The sequence below is a fragment of the Botryllus schlosseri genome, chromosome 5, assembly GCF_051294905.1.
Source record: "Botryllus schlosseri isolate E-star chromosome 5, Bs_hap1, whole genome shotgun sequence".
Classification (NCBI taxonomy): domain Eukaryota; kingdom Metazoa; phylum Chordata; class Ascidiacea; order Stolidobranchia; family Styelidae; genus Botryllus; species Botryllus schlosseri.
The window spans coordinates 17,172,447-17,185,984 of NC_137240.1; the positions used below are offsets into that span (position 1 = coordinate 17,172,447).

General features: G+C 38.9%; 1 long non-coding RNA gene and 1 pseudogene across 1 annotated transcript; both read right to left on the reverse strand.

Moving 5' to 3' along the window:
• Positions 1 to 5,298: 5,298 nt before the first annotated feature.
• LOC145439823 (uncharacterized) lies at positions 5,299 to 7,980 on the reverse strand (annotated as a pseudogene).
• A 3,843-nt stretch (positions 7,981 to 11,823) lies between these two features.
• Positions 11,824 to 12,616, reverse strand: LOC145438661 (uncharacterized). The gene is made up of 2 exons (XR_013914989.1): positions 12,402 to 12,616; positions 11,824 to 12,304 (listed from the first exon to the last, which is right to left on the reverse strand). It is a non-coding gene; the product is annotated as an uncharacterized LOC145438661 (long non-coding RNA).
• Positions 12,617 to 13,538: the final 922 nt, after the last annotated feature.

Consider the following 13,538-nt stretch of genomic DNA (forward strand, 5'->3'; position numbering starts at 1 on the left):
CATATCTGCAGCAAGTCATCAAGATGAGCAGCCTCTGGCCGACAAAACAATGTAGACATGGCAAGTAAGCTCGGACCTGCACCGGCTGTCCACACTCGTGGACTGCCGCAGCTGGCGTCGAACCGCCAACGGACCCTCGCTATTCGACAGTTTAACTAAAACCAAGCATTGCGATGGCCGCAACCCGGTGTTGACGCAATGTAATTTCTGCTCAAGTGCGCTGAATGTCAAAGTTGAGAAATTCAACAAACCACGGGTAAACAGCAAGCGTAAAGAGCATAGCCCTTCACATCAATCAGAAATCAGAATGCCCAATAAGTAGCTCTTGGTTTCAAAAAGGTTGGTGCCCCTGATCTAGTGAGACAGATATCCAGGTAAAACCTGGAAGATTGTCCCAAATAATGGTACCGAAGAAATGAAGATCCTGTCGCTGTCGGTCGATATTTTGAGTCTTAGGACCGAAATGTTTCTGCGACTAAATGAGTAATATTGATGATGAAATCCAATCCTGGTAAATAATTTCGGTTCTCTTCAGCACTGAAGAAAATTTCCATCACATGAGCGGTTTGGTTTCTTGCCAAACTGAATAACCTGGTTCTCTGCATATATAAGATACCCACAACCAAGCTTCGCGATGAACTAAGATAAAGTAGACACAACAACGCAATGCATGGTAAGTAGCCTCTTTCTGTACTTCTTCGCGTAGGTAAATCAAGCTAAACAGGTGCAGGATCATTAAATGACCACAACAATAACGCTTCTGAATAAATCAATACACGTCCGGATGTCGACTCTGGTAAGGGCTAATGTTCGCGAACAGCTTTGCACGATATTGCCTACCTTAGACACTGACTAGCAAACCATTTTCGACCAGTACCGGTCCCAAGCAAGGGTGAATTGGTAGGGTTGCGGTAGAAATGATGACTAGCGTAAAATTTCGGTCATATCATAATTCGTATCACTTAGCAATGAGCACTGATACGCTATACCAACCGCACACACGATAAAGTGGAAACTTGAAGGGAAAGTCTTTTCTATAACTTTTTCATTGAACCTAGAGTAATAATGGGAGGGAATTCGGTCTATCATTGCATTGTTGATGTTGATGTAAGTCGCGAGTCAATCTATATCTCGATTTGAGTTCGAATATTCGAGCATGCTTTCATATTCAACGAATCGTTTCCTACTGTAACAAACTATCAATGTCCTATAGGGGTATTACTGCGCTGATCAGACTACACTCGGATATCGGACAAAGCTATGTATCGTTTAGTCAGCAGTGATTCCCAAGTGCGGCCCCGAGGGCCGCATGCGGCCCCCAGATAGCCTTCTTGCGGCCCCCAAAATATATTAAGAAATCGATTTATGACAAAAAATAAAATTAACATTTATAAAATACTATTGCTTGGCTTAGCCTCTGTAGTTTTTAATTATAGAATTGCAGGAAAGTTGTGAGTATAGACTGCTAACGTTACGTCACTGCTGTTTCATTGCAATGTGCCCTAACTTTCCAGTTGAACATGCAGTAGTTATAGATATAAATAGGTATTGATAACTTTCAAAACCGGAGGAAAATCCTGAAAAAATGGTAAATTTTTCCGACTTCGTGGTCGCTTGACTAAAAAAGAAAAAGAAGCTCAACTCCCGGAAAATACAGTTTTTCTTTCACAAACAGGTGGTTGACTGAAAAAAGGTCCACTTTCCGGTCCAGCTCCCGAAATAGTCGCCGTAGCGTTCCCGCAGTGCTGACTTAATGTATATCAGTCGAATTTGCCCCTATATGTAACCAAAATCCTCAAAAAAGAAGACAAAATCTCAAAAAAGAAGACATTTGGGCGTCCTCCGAGGACACTTTTAAAAAAATCGAAAAAGAGAACAAATCATCTTAAAAGAGGACGTATGGTAACCCTATGATAACTATGTGCAACACGTGACTCGCGGTTGAATACGCCGAAATGCATACTGCTTAGCCGGCTAAAAGCAGCATAATTAGTAGTCCTATAGTCAGGGCCGTAGCTGTCGCACCCCAAACCCCCCAATTGAGGGGGACCGAGCTCGAAGGGGGCACAAAATTATTTCGTGAGTTAGCATAAATTATAGAGTATTTTTTGAAAATTTATGCAACTTTTTCAAAAATTTTTCGCGCTAGGCGCGATATCAATTCGCCACATTTCTTGATTATTGAGTACTCTTCCCCAAGAAAAAATACGCAAGATTTATAGAAATGGGCATATCAGCGTTGGCCATGACCGCACCACAACGCACCAAGACATATAAAGTTTTAGGCCATGTAACATGTGACTCTAAGAAGTGTGTCAGAACGATTGGCAGCGAGAAAGCCCGAAGATGTTTAATTTTACGGGGTCTGCAGACACTTCTCACTCAGCTCTACCGGTAAATCTGATTACGTGGGCAAAGAGGACAACCATGCAAATCCCGATCTTATTCACCGATTTTATCATGAATTATCGAAATATTCGCGCGTCGCGCTGTCTTACTAAACAGTACAACTTTAATTTCGTGGCAAAAGCGAACAGCGTGATGCGGGGTCAGTTTATCACTCTATGGGAGCCTGGGTCCTGACGAAGTGCTGTTACGTTCCTGCCAACGGGTATACCCCCGGAGATGTTTAATTACTATTGAGGGGGCCTATACCTTTTCAAACACACCTCACTCAGCTCTACCGGTAAATCAGTTTACGTGAACAGAGACAGGATGGAAATTGATGGCAATACATGCATCATATTGACCGATTCAGTCATGAAACTAAAGAAGTTTCTCGCGCTTCGCGCGTTTAGGCCAGGAAAGCTGATTCACTCAACGGCACCCAATGCAGCAGGTAAGTCGCGGTAAACAGTGTACAGTTTTGAAATCTCGTCAGGGCAATAAAACTACTCCAAAATAGCCACGATGACTGTTTGGGTCCGTTTCATAGCCGTAGTATTCGTGCGGCCCCGACCGTACTCTGAAATTCTAAAATTGGCCCTCACACCAAAAAAGTTTGGGAACCACTGGTTTAGTGAGTTCATCATCTGCCGCACATTTATTGCTAACAAAATTCCTGGTAATTGCTGCATGTGTAAAATGTAAAACATTATGCATATGGCAAGACTGAAGTTGAATTTTGGTGGATCGTTTTCAGAAATTTATAATGTGGCTGATTTGTTCATCAGTACGCCCTATTCGCTCAGATGACCAATATTGATGTCATCGTCGCATATAGGTAAGGAAATACACTTGGACCTCTGGGAGGCAGATGGACATTCAGCGTGCACATGGTAGCTAAACCAAGTATGCATCCTCACTTAGAGGTTGCTTGGTATGTGAAACGATATATTCTAACAACTTTAGTTTCGCATTAGAATTAAGATTTGTTGAAATAGTTATTCCTTTTTTTGTTGAAATGCTGTAAATTCTAGGACTGGGCATAGTCGAGTATAGGTTGATTTCATCCCTATAAGAATATTAAGCTTCGAGTCGAATCATGTATTCGAGTATCCTCTAATACAGGAGTCGGGAACCTTTTTAGTCCGAAGAGCCATATTGACCTAATGTTTTCCATTGTAGCTCCCAAAGAGTCATACATTTCAAGCAGCTAGTACGTCACAATTGAAAAATCGTGACGTCATGGTAACGCAATTTCGAAATCACTATACATGGGAATCATCGTTTGCACCGTATTATATCTGTAAAAACTGTTACTAATCATGCTGGTTGCCTTATTTCAGTAATGAGTATGCGAAACTTGAGTTACATAAATCTGTTGCATGTTATACATTTTTCTTGTATTGCACTGAGAACTTAAGACAATTAACATTTAGATTTCCATCAGACGTAGACAACAGTAAACGCATGACACCACTTTTTACACGCTTTTTACAGTTAATGCGTCTTTTGGTGTTGTATGGTATTCCTTGTGGCTTTGTAGTCAGGTTAGTAATTGTTGAGGTTAAGCTTCATAGAAAATTTAGACTTTCGTCAGTTATACGAGATCGTAGGTTCGTCTTGGTAATATTCTTTAATGCGAGGACTAGGGCTGGGCACAATGATTCGAGTACTCGAATCTGAATCGAGCATTAACTTTAATGATTCGAGTCGAGTAGTAAAAGACGATTTTTTCGGGTATTGGAATATATACTCTCCTCGCCACTGCATGATAATTTATTAGCGAAAATTGTAGTTTCAATACTATTTTCCAATCTGGAAGCCTTGAAACCTTGATTGGCCTATCGCAACGTACGGAGCTTATAGTACAAAGCCGCGAACGTTGCGCGACATAACACATTTCCGAAGCCCTGATCATCCCTCAACATTGTCACGATGTGCAACGAAATCGGTATGGTCGAAAAAGTACCAAAGTATCTTTAATTTGATGCATAGCAAGGCATTATATGCTATGTGGTGGCATAAAAGAAACATATTTGAGCTTGGACAATCGATATATTTCATTATGTTATGACGTAATAATGAGTGATACTCGATACTCGACTCGACTCGAAGCATAATACATGATTCAGAATCGAATCACCCAGGTACTCGAATTTGCCCAGCCCTAGCGAGGAGCGGAGGACCCATGATGACAGGTGGAGCAAAACATGGCTACTACACAGCAGTACACATACCCACTGTAATGTGTGATGCGTCAGTGTCGTGGGGCAGTTCAGGTGAGGCAAGCGAGGCAGTGCCTCACCTGTCTACTAGATCTTGAACATTTTACGACGAAAAGCACGCAACTTGCCTATTTATTGTTCGAAAATAAAGCGTGAAAGGAGAGGTAAGGCATAGGTGAGGCGCAACCGGGGTTAGCATAGCGCAATTCATCGTAAATATCATAGAATTTATAATAACTGATAATAATCGAATATAATTGTCGCGCTGATTCCGATTCGACTTCTCAATTCTCAAAGTATTCGGCGGTAACACAACGTTGTGCCACACGCCTACATTTGAACAGCGACTACAAAGCTACGTTGTCAATCATGAACGTGGATAACTATGGCGTTGCTTCTAATTTGAATTTGTAATTGTGAATGTCACTTCCACGGCAGTTCATCTCTGGCCGTAGATCAGGAAGACAATGTGTATTTGAAAACTGCATTGTCATAACGGCGTCGCCTTGTCCGCTATTCTCATTGATCAATCAATCAAATCCGAGATTTCGTGGCGGGTACATCAATATTAGGGTGATATTGGTGATAGTGGTCGCCAGAGAGACAGCAACTTAACTTTGAGGATTTTAAGAAGGGGTTCCGAGCCCCTAACCCCGAATCGTCACTGTATTACCATCTCAAAGACACGTTTACGCTGTCACAAGTATAATTATATTGGTCGTGCTGAAGATTTAATAACAAGTTGCTGCACTATTGATAAATTAGGCACAAAAATTAAAATTTCGCAAAGAGTCATACTTTATGCCAAAAGAGCCATATATGGCTCGCCAGCCGTAAGTTCCCGACCACTGCTCTAATAAGACGCAATAACAGTAATAGTGACCTAAAAATTCAAATATGTGTCGTTCTTGCTCCACAAGAAAAATTATGCCAGCGGCTACTCGTCATGCAAAATAATTTCGTAGCTCAACGTGACCATGGCCACTGTGTATAACTGGCTGACAGAAATGTCGTTCCATGAATATTTGACGCTAAGATACGGCTAACCAAGGTTTCGAGGGCTTAATGGTGGAAATAAAGCATTACGAGGAGGTTGGGCCATTCATAATGATGATAGCGTTTTCAAACAATACTCAACGGTAACGAAGAGCTCGCAACACATTTAGATTTCTTTAACTTCCCGCAGATACGCCCAAAAAAACTAGAAACGATAAAACTAGAAACAAAAACACCGGTGATGCTATGGAACTGGAAACTAATCGCGGAAGCAATAAAAGCAAGAATTAACAACAAACCAACGCAAACGGTTGTGCATCATCGAAATTATTTTTCATGACGTGTAATAACTGGTATCATTTTTCTTTAGTAGCAAAAATATACATATTCGAAATTATTACTTCATCATTACTGTTATTACGTCATAGCAGAGGGTAATCGAATACTTGATTCAACTCGAAACCTGATTAACATTCAAACCGAATTCGAATCAACCATACTCGATCTTGCCCGGTCTTGATTCACAATATTTCAACAACTGTTGATTGCAATGTGAAACTAGAGCTGTTAGAATATATCGTCGTATCAACAATGCAAGCTGGCAGTGAGGACACGGTCAATTACGAACAATGATTGAAAATCACGTATGATACCGTGCATAATGATGATAGCGTGCTCAAACAATACTGAACGGAAACAAAGCGCAGGCAACTCATTTAGATTTGTTTAACATCCCGCAGATAGGACCAAAGGGTCTGAAGGGATAAAACTAAACACACCAAAAAGGGCACTGGGAATAAAGCACCAACGCCGGAACTGAAATGGTCTATCAGAAAGCGGACGAAGATTGTGCTAATTGAGATGAACGACACTGCCCCTGTGGTAAGGATACCATATGCTTTGAAGCGGACTGAACTGGATTGGTTGGAAGTTATCCCCGATCCGCGATGTTTCAAACAAACCAGCAATGGATGGCGAGCAGCGGCTACCGCCAGATAGGAGGCAAAAACACCGGTAATGCTGTGGAACTGGTAGCTAATCGCGGAAGCAACAAATGCAAGAATCAACAACGACGCAACGCAAACGATTGTCAATCTTGGTTTGGAAAATTTATCAAGAATTTGAGCAACTAACAGTCCCGAAAGTGCTGCGATTATGACTCCAAATATAAACATCGACCCGACGAACTGATCGTTCGATTGAGGGAATTCTTTCAAAACGAGAGACGATATAAGAGTGTCGTCGTAAGTTTAATTACTCATAGCGAAGGCGTACAAGATAAAGAATATCGTGAACGCTGTATTCCTGAAAAGAATCCCAGCATCTTTAATCTCCTTGATTAAGCTGTAGGATGGTGATGCTACGTATAACGGGGTAGTCTCAGTGACCTATTGCCAATTTCGCCAATAGGAGGCTTGTCAGATATAAATGCTATCGTTAAAATCAAACAAACTATGGACGATATTGATATAGAAACAAATATTGTAGCGAACACGATTTTAAATCGGAGAATAATATTTTCTGCAGCTGCATGGTGGATCATCAATTCCCCCAATTCTTGATGGCTGTAGGAAATTCCCATAGCTCTGGTAGCGACTAAGTTCGATAGCAAGACTGCTAGTATGCTCGAAACTATCGAGAGTGCCGTAGCTTTACCCCTTTCACGTATAGGGAACCAATTCACAGATACTATAGCTGTCCTGTTGGCATCAAAATCCCGCCACCACATTCAGATAAAAACATTCCGGCAACCAATATTCCAAATATTTTAGACACAACTCCAATCGTGATTAGCATTGAGCCGCAGCCGAGAAAGACGCACGCCAGCGAAGTCATTTGCCGAAGATCTGCCCATCCGCCGATCGCGCAAATCACCAACACGCCTGTCACTATACCGGCCTGGTTGGCGATCGCTTGCAGGTCGGTGACGGCTGGCTGTATTCCGAAATAATTCGAAGTGATGTCAGTAGTAGGATAAAGCAATTTTGTTACCGCCCCTCAGGCTATTTAGAATGTAAACACTCTCATAATATAATTAACGTCGGACTATGCCCGGTCCATGCTTCCGAGAAATAAATAACATTCATTATACGTTAGATGATACTTTCCTTAGATATTTTATTATGCGTATTTAGGACTAATATTCTAATATGTGTATTTAGGACTAATGCGACTACTTCGAAAACGCGTACTGAGCTGTTTTTAGGAATATGAATTCTCGCTCATTCTTATGTGAATTTAGAACTTTATATTTTCGCGGATCAACAATTAATTAATGTTCATTTATTTCGAAAAAAGAGCATAATATATCAGTAATAGCGTTAACGTCACAATCAGATCGAAAGAGGCCTTTCATGGATTTGAACTAAGTATTGCGTAAAATTGACATACTAAGCTTTTTTGTGACTTTCCCCGAAAACTATGATGTCTATGCAAAAATATATTCGCTAGATATCCTATTATGTGTATTTGGGACTATAAATTTTCACGGATAATATGAGCTCTCAGATAACACTCATAAACGTTGAACTATGCGCGGTTTTCATGGCGACATATTAAAATACTACATATATTTCGCGCAATCAATTTATGTGTATTTAAAACTAAATATGATACGCTCTGTAAAAATTGAGAAATGGCATCATCACTAATTAATTTATGTTCATTTATTTCGAAAAAATAGCATAGTATATCAGTAAAAGCGATAACGTCACAAACGCATCCAGCACTACCAGATGGCGTGAAACAACGCTTTCGCTCGATTCTTGTAGTCACCACATTTCATACGATTCAGTCCTTTACATGTCACCAGAATAAGGGTAATTAAATCGACACTGAAACGTCGGCGTCGTCTTATAACGTAATAATGTAAGCTGCGTCGGGTGCTGCTATAATGTTAGGAGCGAATATAGTTGAAAGTGCACGTTTGTACGCCTGTAAGCATGTGCGCATAGTAACGTAGTAAGACGCATAACAGAATTCACGCAAAAGGAGATATTGCTTTGTGATTATTTTGAAGTTGTTCCATACCGATCGGCAAGATAGCACACCTAATTTTGTAACTAACTACATAATCCCTAGTAACGTAGTCAGACACATAACGGAATTTACGCAAAATCGGTATTGCTCTGCAATAGTTTTTATCACCATGTTTTGATAATGACTTGCTGCCGAGAAATAAATAACATTCATTATACATTTGATGATACTTTTCCCTAATATTCCATTATGTGTATTTAGGGCTAATGCGACATCACTATGTTGGCGACAGGCCCGATTTGAACACACTATTCTTGCGAATTAAACTCATCGCCCACCACGGACACTCAATGAATACCACCCCGTAGCACCCACATAAATGCTCTACAATTCTTGACATATAATATACTGAGCATATAATAAGCTTACAAAACTTATACTTGAGTACTCCGAAATGTACAAGTACTTTACCTTTACACGACGTTTTTGTAAAATGAATACTAATTTTAATGAAAAGTGAAAAAGCGCGAAAAACAAAAAGATTTAGCATGAACACGACTCTAATGGACATAAAGAAATGAAAATTTTGTAAAGTAGATATTTTTCGGTATGCTAAATTCGGCTACGCGGTGCTAGTCTTCTTGGGCGCATGAAATAGGATGTTCAGCTTCAACCTCAACGCATTAGCACACCGAATTTAAATATAGGCGATAAATAATATACAGTAGCTCCAATTTTAATGAAAAAATAAAAATAAAAAAGCGCGAAAAATTATGTCGAATATAAGGATAATTAGCTCAGCACTAAAATGCCGGCGGACTACCCGCAGGCGTCCGATTGTCGGCGCTATAATTAAACGAACACCTTCGTCGCAGTTACGCGATCCCCAACGGTAGAATGATAGGGACAAATTAGTCGCATGAAAGCGTGTGTAATGAATATAACGACAGACAACAAGTTAGTTGAAAAGTAAAACTATAATCGTGACCGATGCATTAATGACTTTAATACTCTGTATTTTAAATTATCCACACCTATGAGTCGAAATGAGTAACTCATGTTATCAACATAACCTAACCACAAAGTGCGCGAATTTCCATATTAATCAAATACCAAAACTTTGCTTGCTTTCGGAGTTAGTAACTATAAGCGCGTAACAGAATTTACCTAAAAAAGTCGCTACTCCGAAAATTTTGTAAAGTAGTGCTTTTTGGCATTGAACTTAAGTTCCAATAAACAAGTGTTCACGTAGGTTCGAATCCCACAGCCACTACGCTTTACGATAATTAATATTTTTAGATGCAAGCATAGCGTATTGACTACTTTTTCTGCCTTTTTCAGCGCATTAGAGACGTTTACACTATAGATTCCGCGAGCTTTACTTGAGTTTTATAAATTAACGTAAAAGTAGTCATTTCCGAGTAAGTAAAACGTTCGTATTTTAGGTCTATTTCTGCTTAATACTATAATTATCATGGAGTTGAAGCAGTCCAATATCATAAACACTTGAAAGTATTTGTTGCATGTAGCAAAAACCTAATGGAGTACTCTGAAGAAATACAAGAAGCACAGTTTGTGGTATTTGTATGACATCAAAATTTAGCTAACCAAAACTTATACTTGAGTACTCCGAAATGTACAAGTACTTTACCTTTACACGACGTTTTTGTGAAATGAATACAATAACGTTTTATGAGGAATAATATTTTTAGACTTAAATACTTTTCCAATGTGCTAAAGTTTTACAGTATGGATTCTGTAGTATACGACGTTTTTGTAGAATGATACTTTAAAATGTAGATTACACAAGTACTTCCCTAAAATACGAAATACTTATCCGCTCGAGTCAAAGCCGTAGTGCTTGGAACGAAGGTTTTTCCATAATATCCAACCTTCTGGTTCACTCCGAACGTTAATTTGTAAAACTCAAATATTGCATGGTAGGACTTCGCTAATTTTCGATTTATTTTTTGAACAGTCGAAAGTATTTGTTGCATATAGCTAAAAACCTAATTGAGTACTCTGAAGAAGCACAAGTAGCACAGTTTGTTGTATCTCTATGACATCGAAAAGAAGTATAGATCTAGAATGCTAACTTTCTTCGTAAATAGCTACTTCTGCCTTAATTTAACGGATTTATCTGAGATCATTGCTTTACTTAATCTCTCCAAAATGTGCATTATACAAGTACGTCACCATCGAATCCTTGTGGTTATAACTATCTGGTAGTATAATTGCGGCAAATACTCGAGTACTAATTTTAAAGTTGCTTAGATATCTAAATGAGCTCCGAGTCACTGTTATCTTGAATCGAACCATGGAGTTAACACCGATATTACCTTCGCTCACTGATGAAAAAGATGAAATTATACTCAAGTATAGGTTTTGCTTTGGTAGCACAGAATACTAAAGTAGCTTATCGCGTATATGTACCTACTACTAAAGTGTTTATGATTTCAGATCGCTTCAACTTCATGGCATTTTCAGTATTAAACATAAGTATAGACTTAGAATGCTAACTTTCTTCGTAAATAGCTACTTCTAGCTTAATTTAATGGATTTATCTGAGATCATTGCTTTACTTAATCTCTCCGAAATGTGCATTATACAAGTATATCACCATCGAATCCCTCTGGCTATAAATATCTGGTAGCATAATTGCGGCAAATAATCAAGTACTAATTTTAAAGTAGCTTAGGTATCTAAATGAGCTCTAGGACATTGTGATTATGCAGCATACCAAATTTCATCACACATTTCATGATAGAACAACTTTAAAACTAACGCAGTTCTATAGCAACTTTTTCTTAAATCTGTTTTCGGTAGCGTGTACCTATATACATAGTCAGCTTTAATAACGGAATTACCATGCTAATATGTGACTCCTCACCTTGAAACTTGATACATAGTTATAGGGCATTGTGATTATGCAGCATACCAAATTTCCTCGTGCATTTCATAATGGAACAATTCTAAAACTAACGCGACTCTACATCGACTTTTTGCATACATCTGTTTTGCGGGAGCGTATAGCACGTACCTATACATATAGTCAACTTTAATAACGGAACGGCTTAACATTGAATCCCAACTGGATACTTGATTCGTAGCTGTAGGACATTATGGCAATGTACCATGCTAAATTTCATCACACTTCTAATGATGGAACAAGTTTAGAACTAACGCAGTTGAATACCGACTTTTACGCATATCTGTATTGCGTGAACATAGCATATACCTATACATAGTCAATTTTAATAGCATAATTACCATGCTAAACATTGATTTTCCACCTTGAAAGTTGGTACGCGGTTACAGGGAATTATAACAATGCACCATACCAAATTCCGTCACACATTTCATGATGGAACAACTTTAAAACTAACGCGACTAAAGTTACATTGACATGTCTTAACTTCAGCTAATATGTAGGCCTACCTACCTATAATCTTATCAGGCCGTGGCGCTCACGCAAAGCATTATCAAGTAAAGGAGAAATCTCCTAATTCTCATCTAGATACATATTTATTCGGAAAATATCCCCTTACTGGGTGAGAACAGTTGTTTCTCAAGGTCTTCATATCTTCTCCACTCAAGCGCGGTAAGACTAGTTTGACTTTGCGGCATTCAGGATTATATCTCACGAAGCTCTGAATGGAATTCACGTATTTCTCATCGATTCTCGTTCTATCGCTATCACTGAGGTCGATTGCCTTTAGCTGTTAATTGAATATTACGAGATTTATATAAATTTAAAAATTCAGAAACGAACTACATCGCTACATCAGGATCTATGATTGAGCAGAAAGTTCTTACCGTACCGCATCGTTTTCCCATCTCTTCGCTCAGATTCCTGATTTGCATGGAAAGCATCTTGCAATTACTCAGATTAAATTCTTCCACACGGGAATTGCACGGGACTTTAGTTACTGTTTTGTAGCAGGATGAAATGCCAGGATTTCTACTTAAATCCAGCGAATGCAGCTAAAACATGGTGTGATGTTCAGATAGTTTACGAGACTACAAACGGCTCGAAGGCTGTAATAGATTATAGTCATAATATCATTTACCGACGGTTGAGTAAGTTTTTTTTTGCGATTTCTACTCCTAATAGCAAAAACTTATTCAACACCGAAGAAGATAATGAAGCTCGTGATAAGAAACACTTTATTGATGATGAAAATTCTATCGATCAATGAAATGTCATGCTTGAATATGACTAAAACTCACATAAGCATTACACTGTGATTGAATATTTCAGTTAGAAAACAAAACAGATCTAGTTCAAATGATCACCTCATAAATTCCGAGACCATTATTTAACGAGATTAGTGAGTCTTCATCCAATTCGCAAGCTGAAAGTCGAACTGTTTTCGTGTAATGCTTTCTTACGAAGCATCCAATTTCTTTCAAGCCCGCCGGTTCCATATCGGTATTGTAACTCAGATCAAGGCTTTCAACCTATAAATCCACCAATTTATTTAAAAATGATCCACAAAACTATAGAAACGAGTGAGTACCCCGATATCAGCAAAACTTCCAAAAGCGCGAATTTCCTCGGGTGTAAGGTCACATCCTTTCATGATAAGAGTAACCGCTTTGTCTTTACAAAGTAAGGCAGGCAGCGCGATCATACACTCTTCATCCAGCTGATTGTAACTAATGTCAAGATATTGGAGCTAAAAAATATCGGAAACTGTAAATTTACGATCAGCAATGATCAGCAATAAAAAATTCAAACTTGTAACAGCAAAAAATGTTGTTTAGTCACTCACGTCATAATATAGGCTAAATGTGCTAAGATTAAACTAGAATTTCCCTCATCCATCTCTACACAGCCGCTCATACAGAATGTGATCATTAACAACTGTACCCAGCAATAATCGCACAGACCTTAATGTTTTTGAGCTGCATAGCAATGAAATCTGTTGACTGCAAGCGCGAGTTCACAAC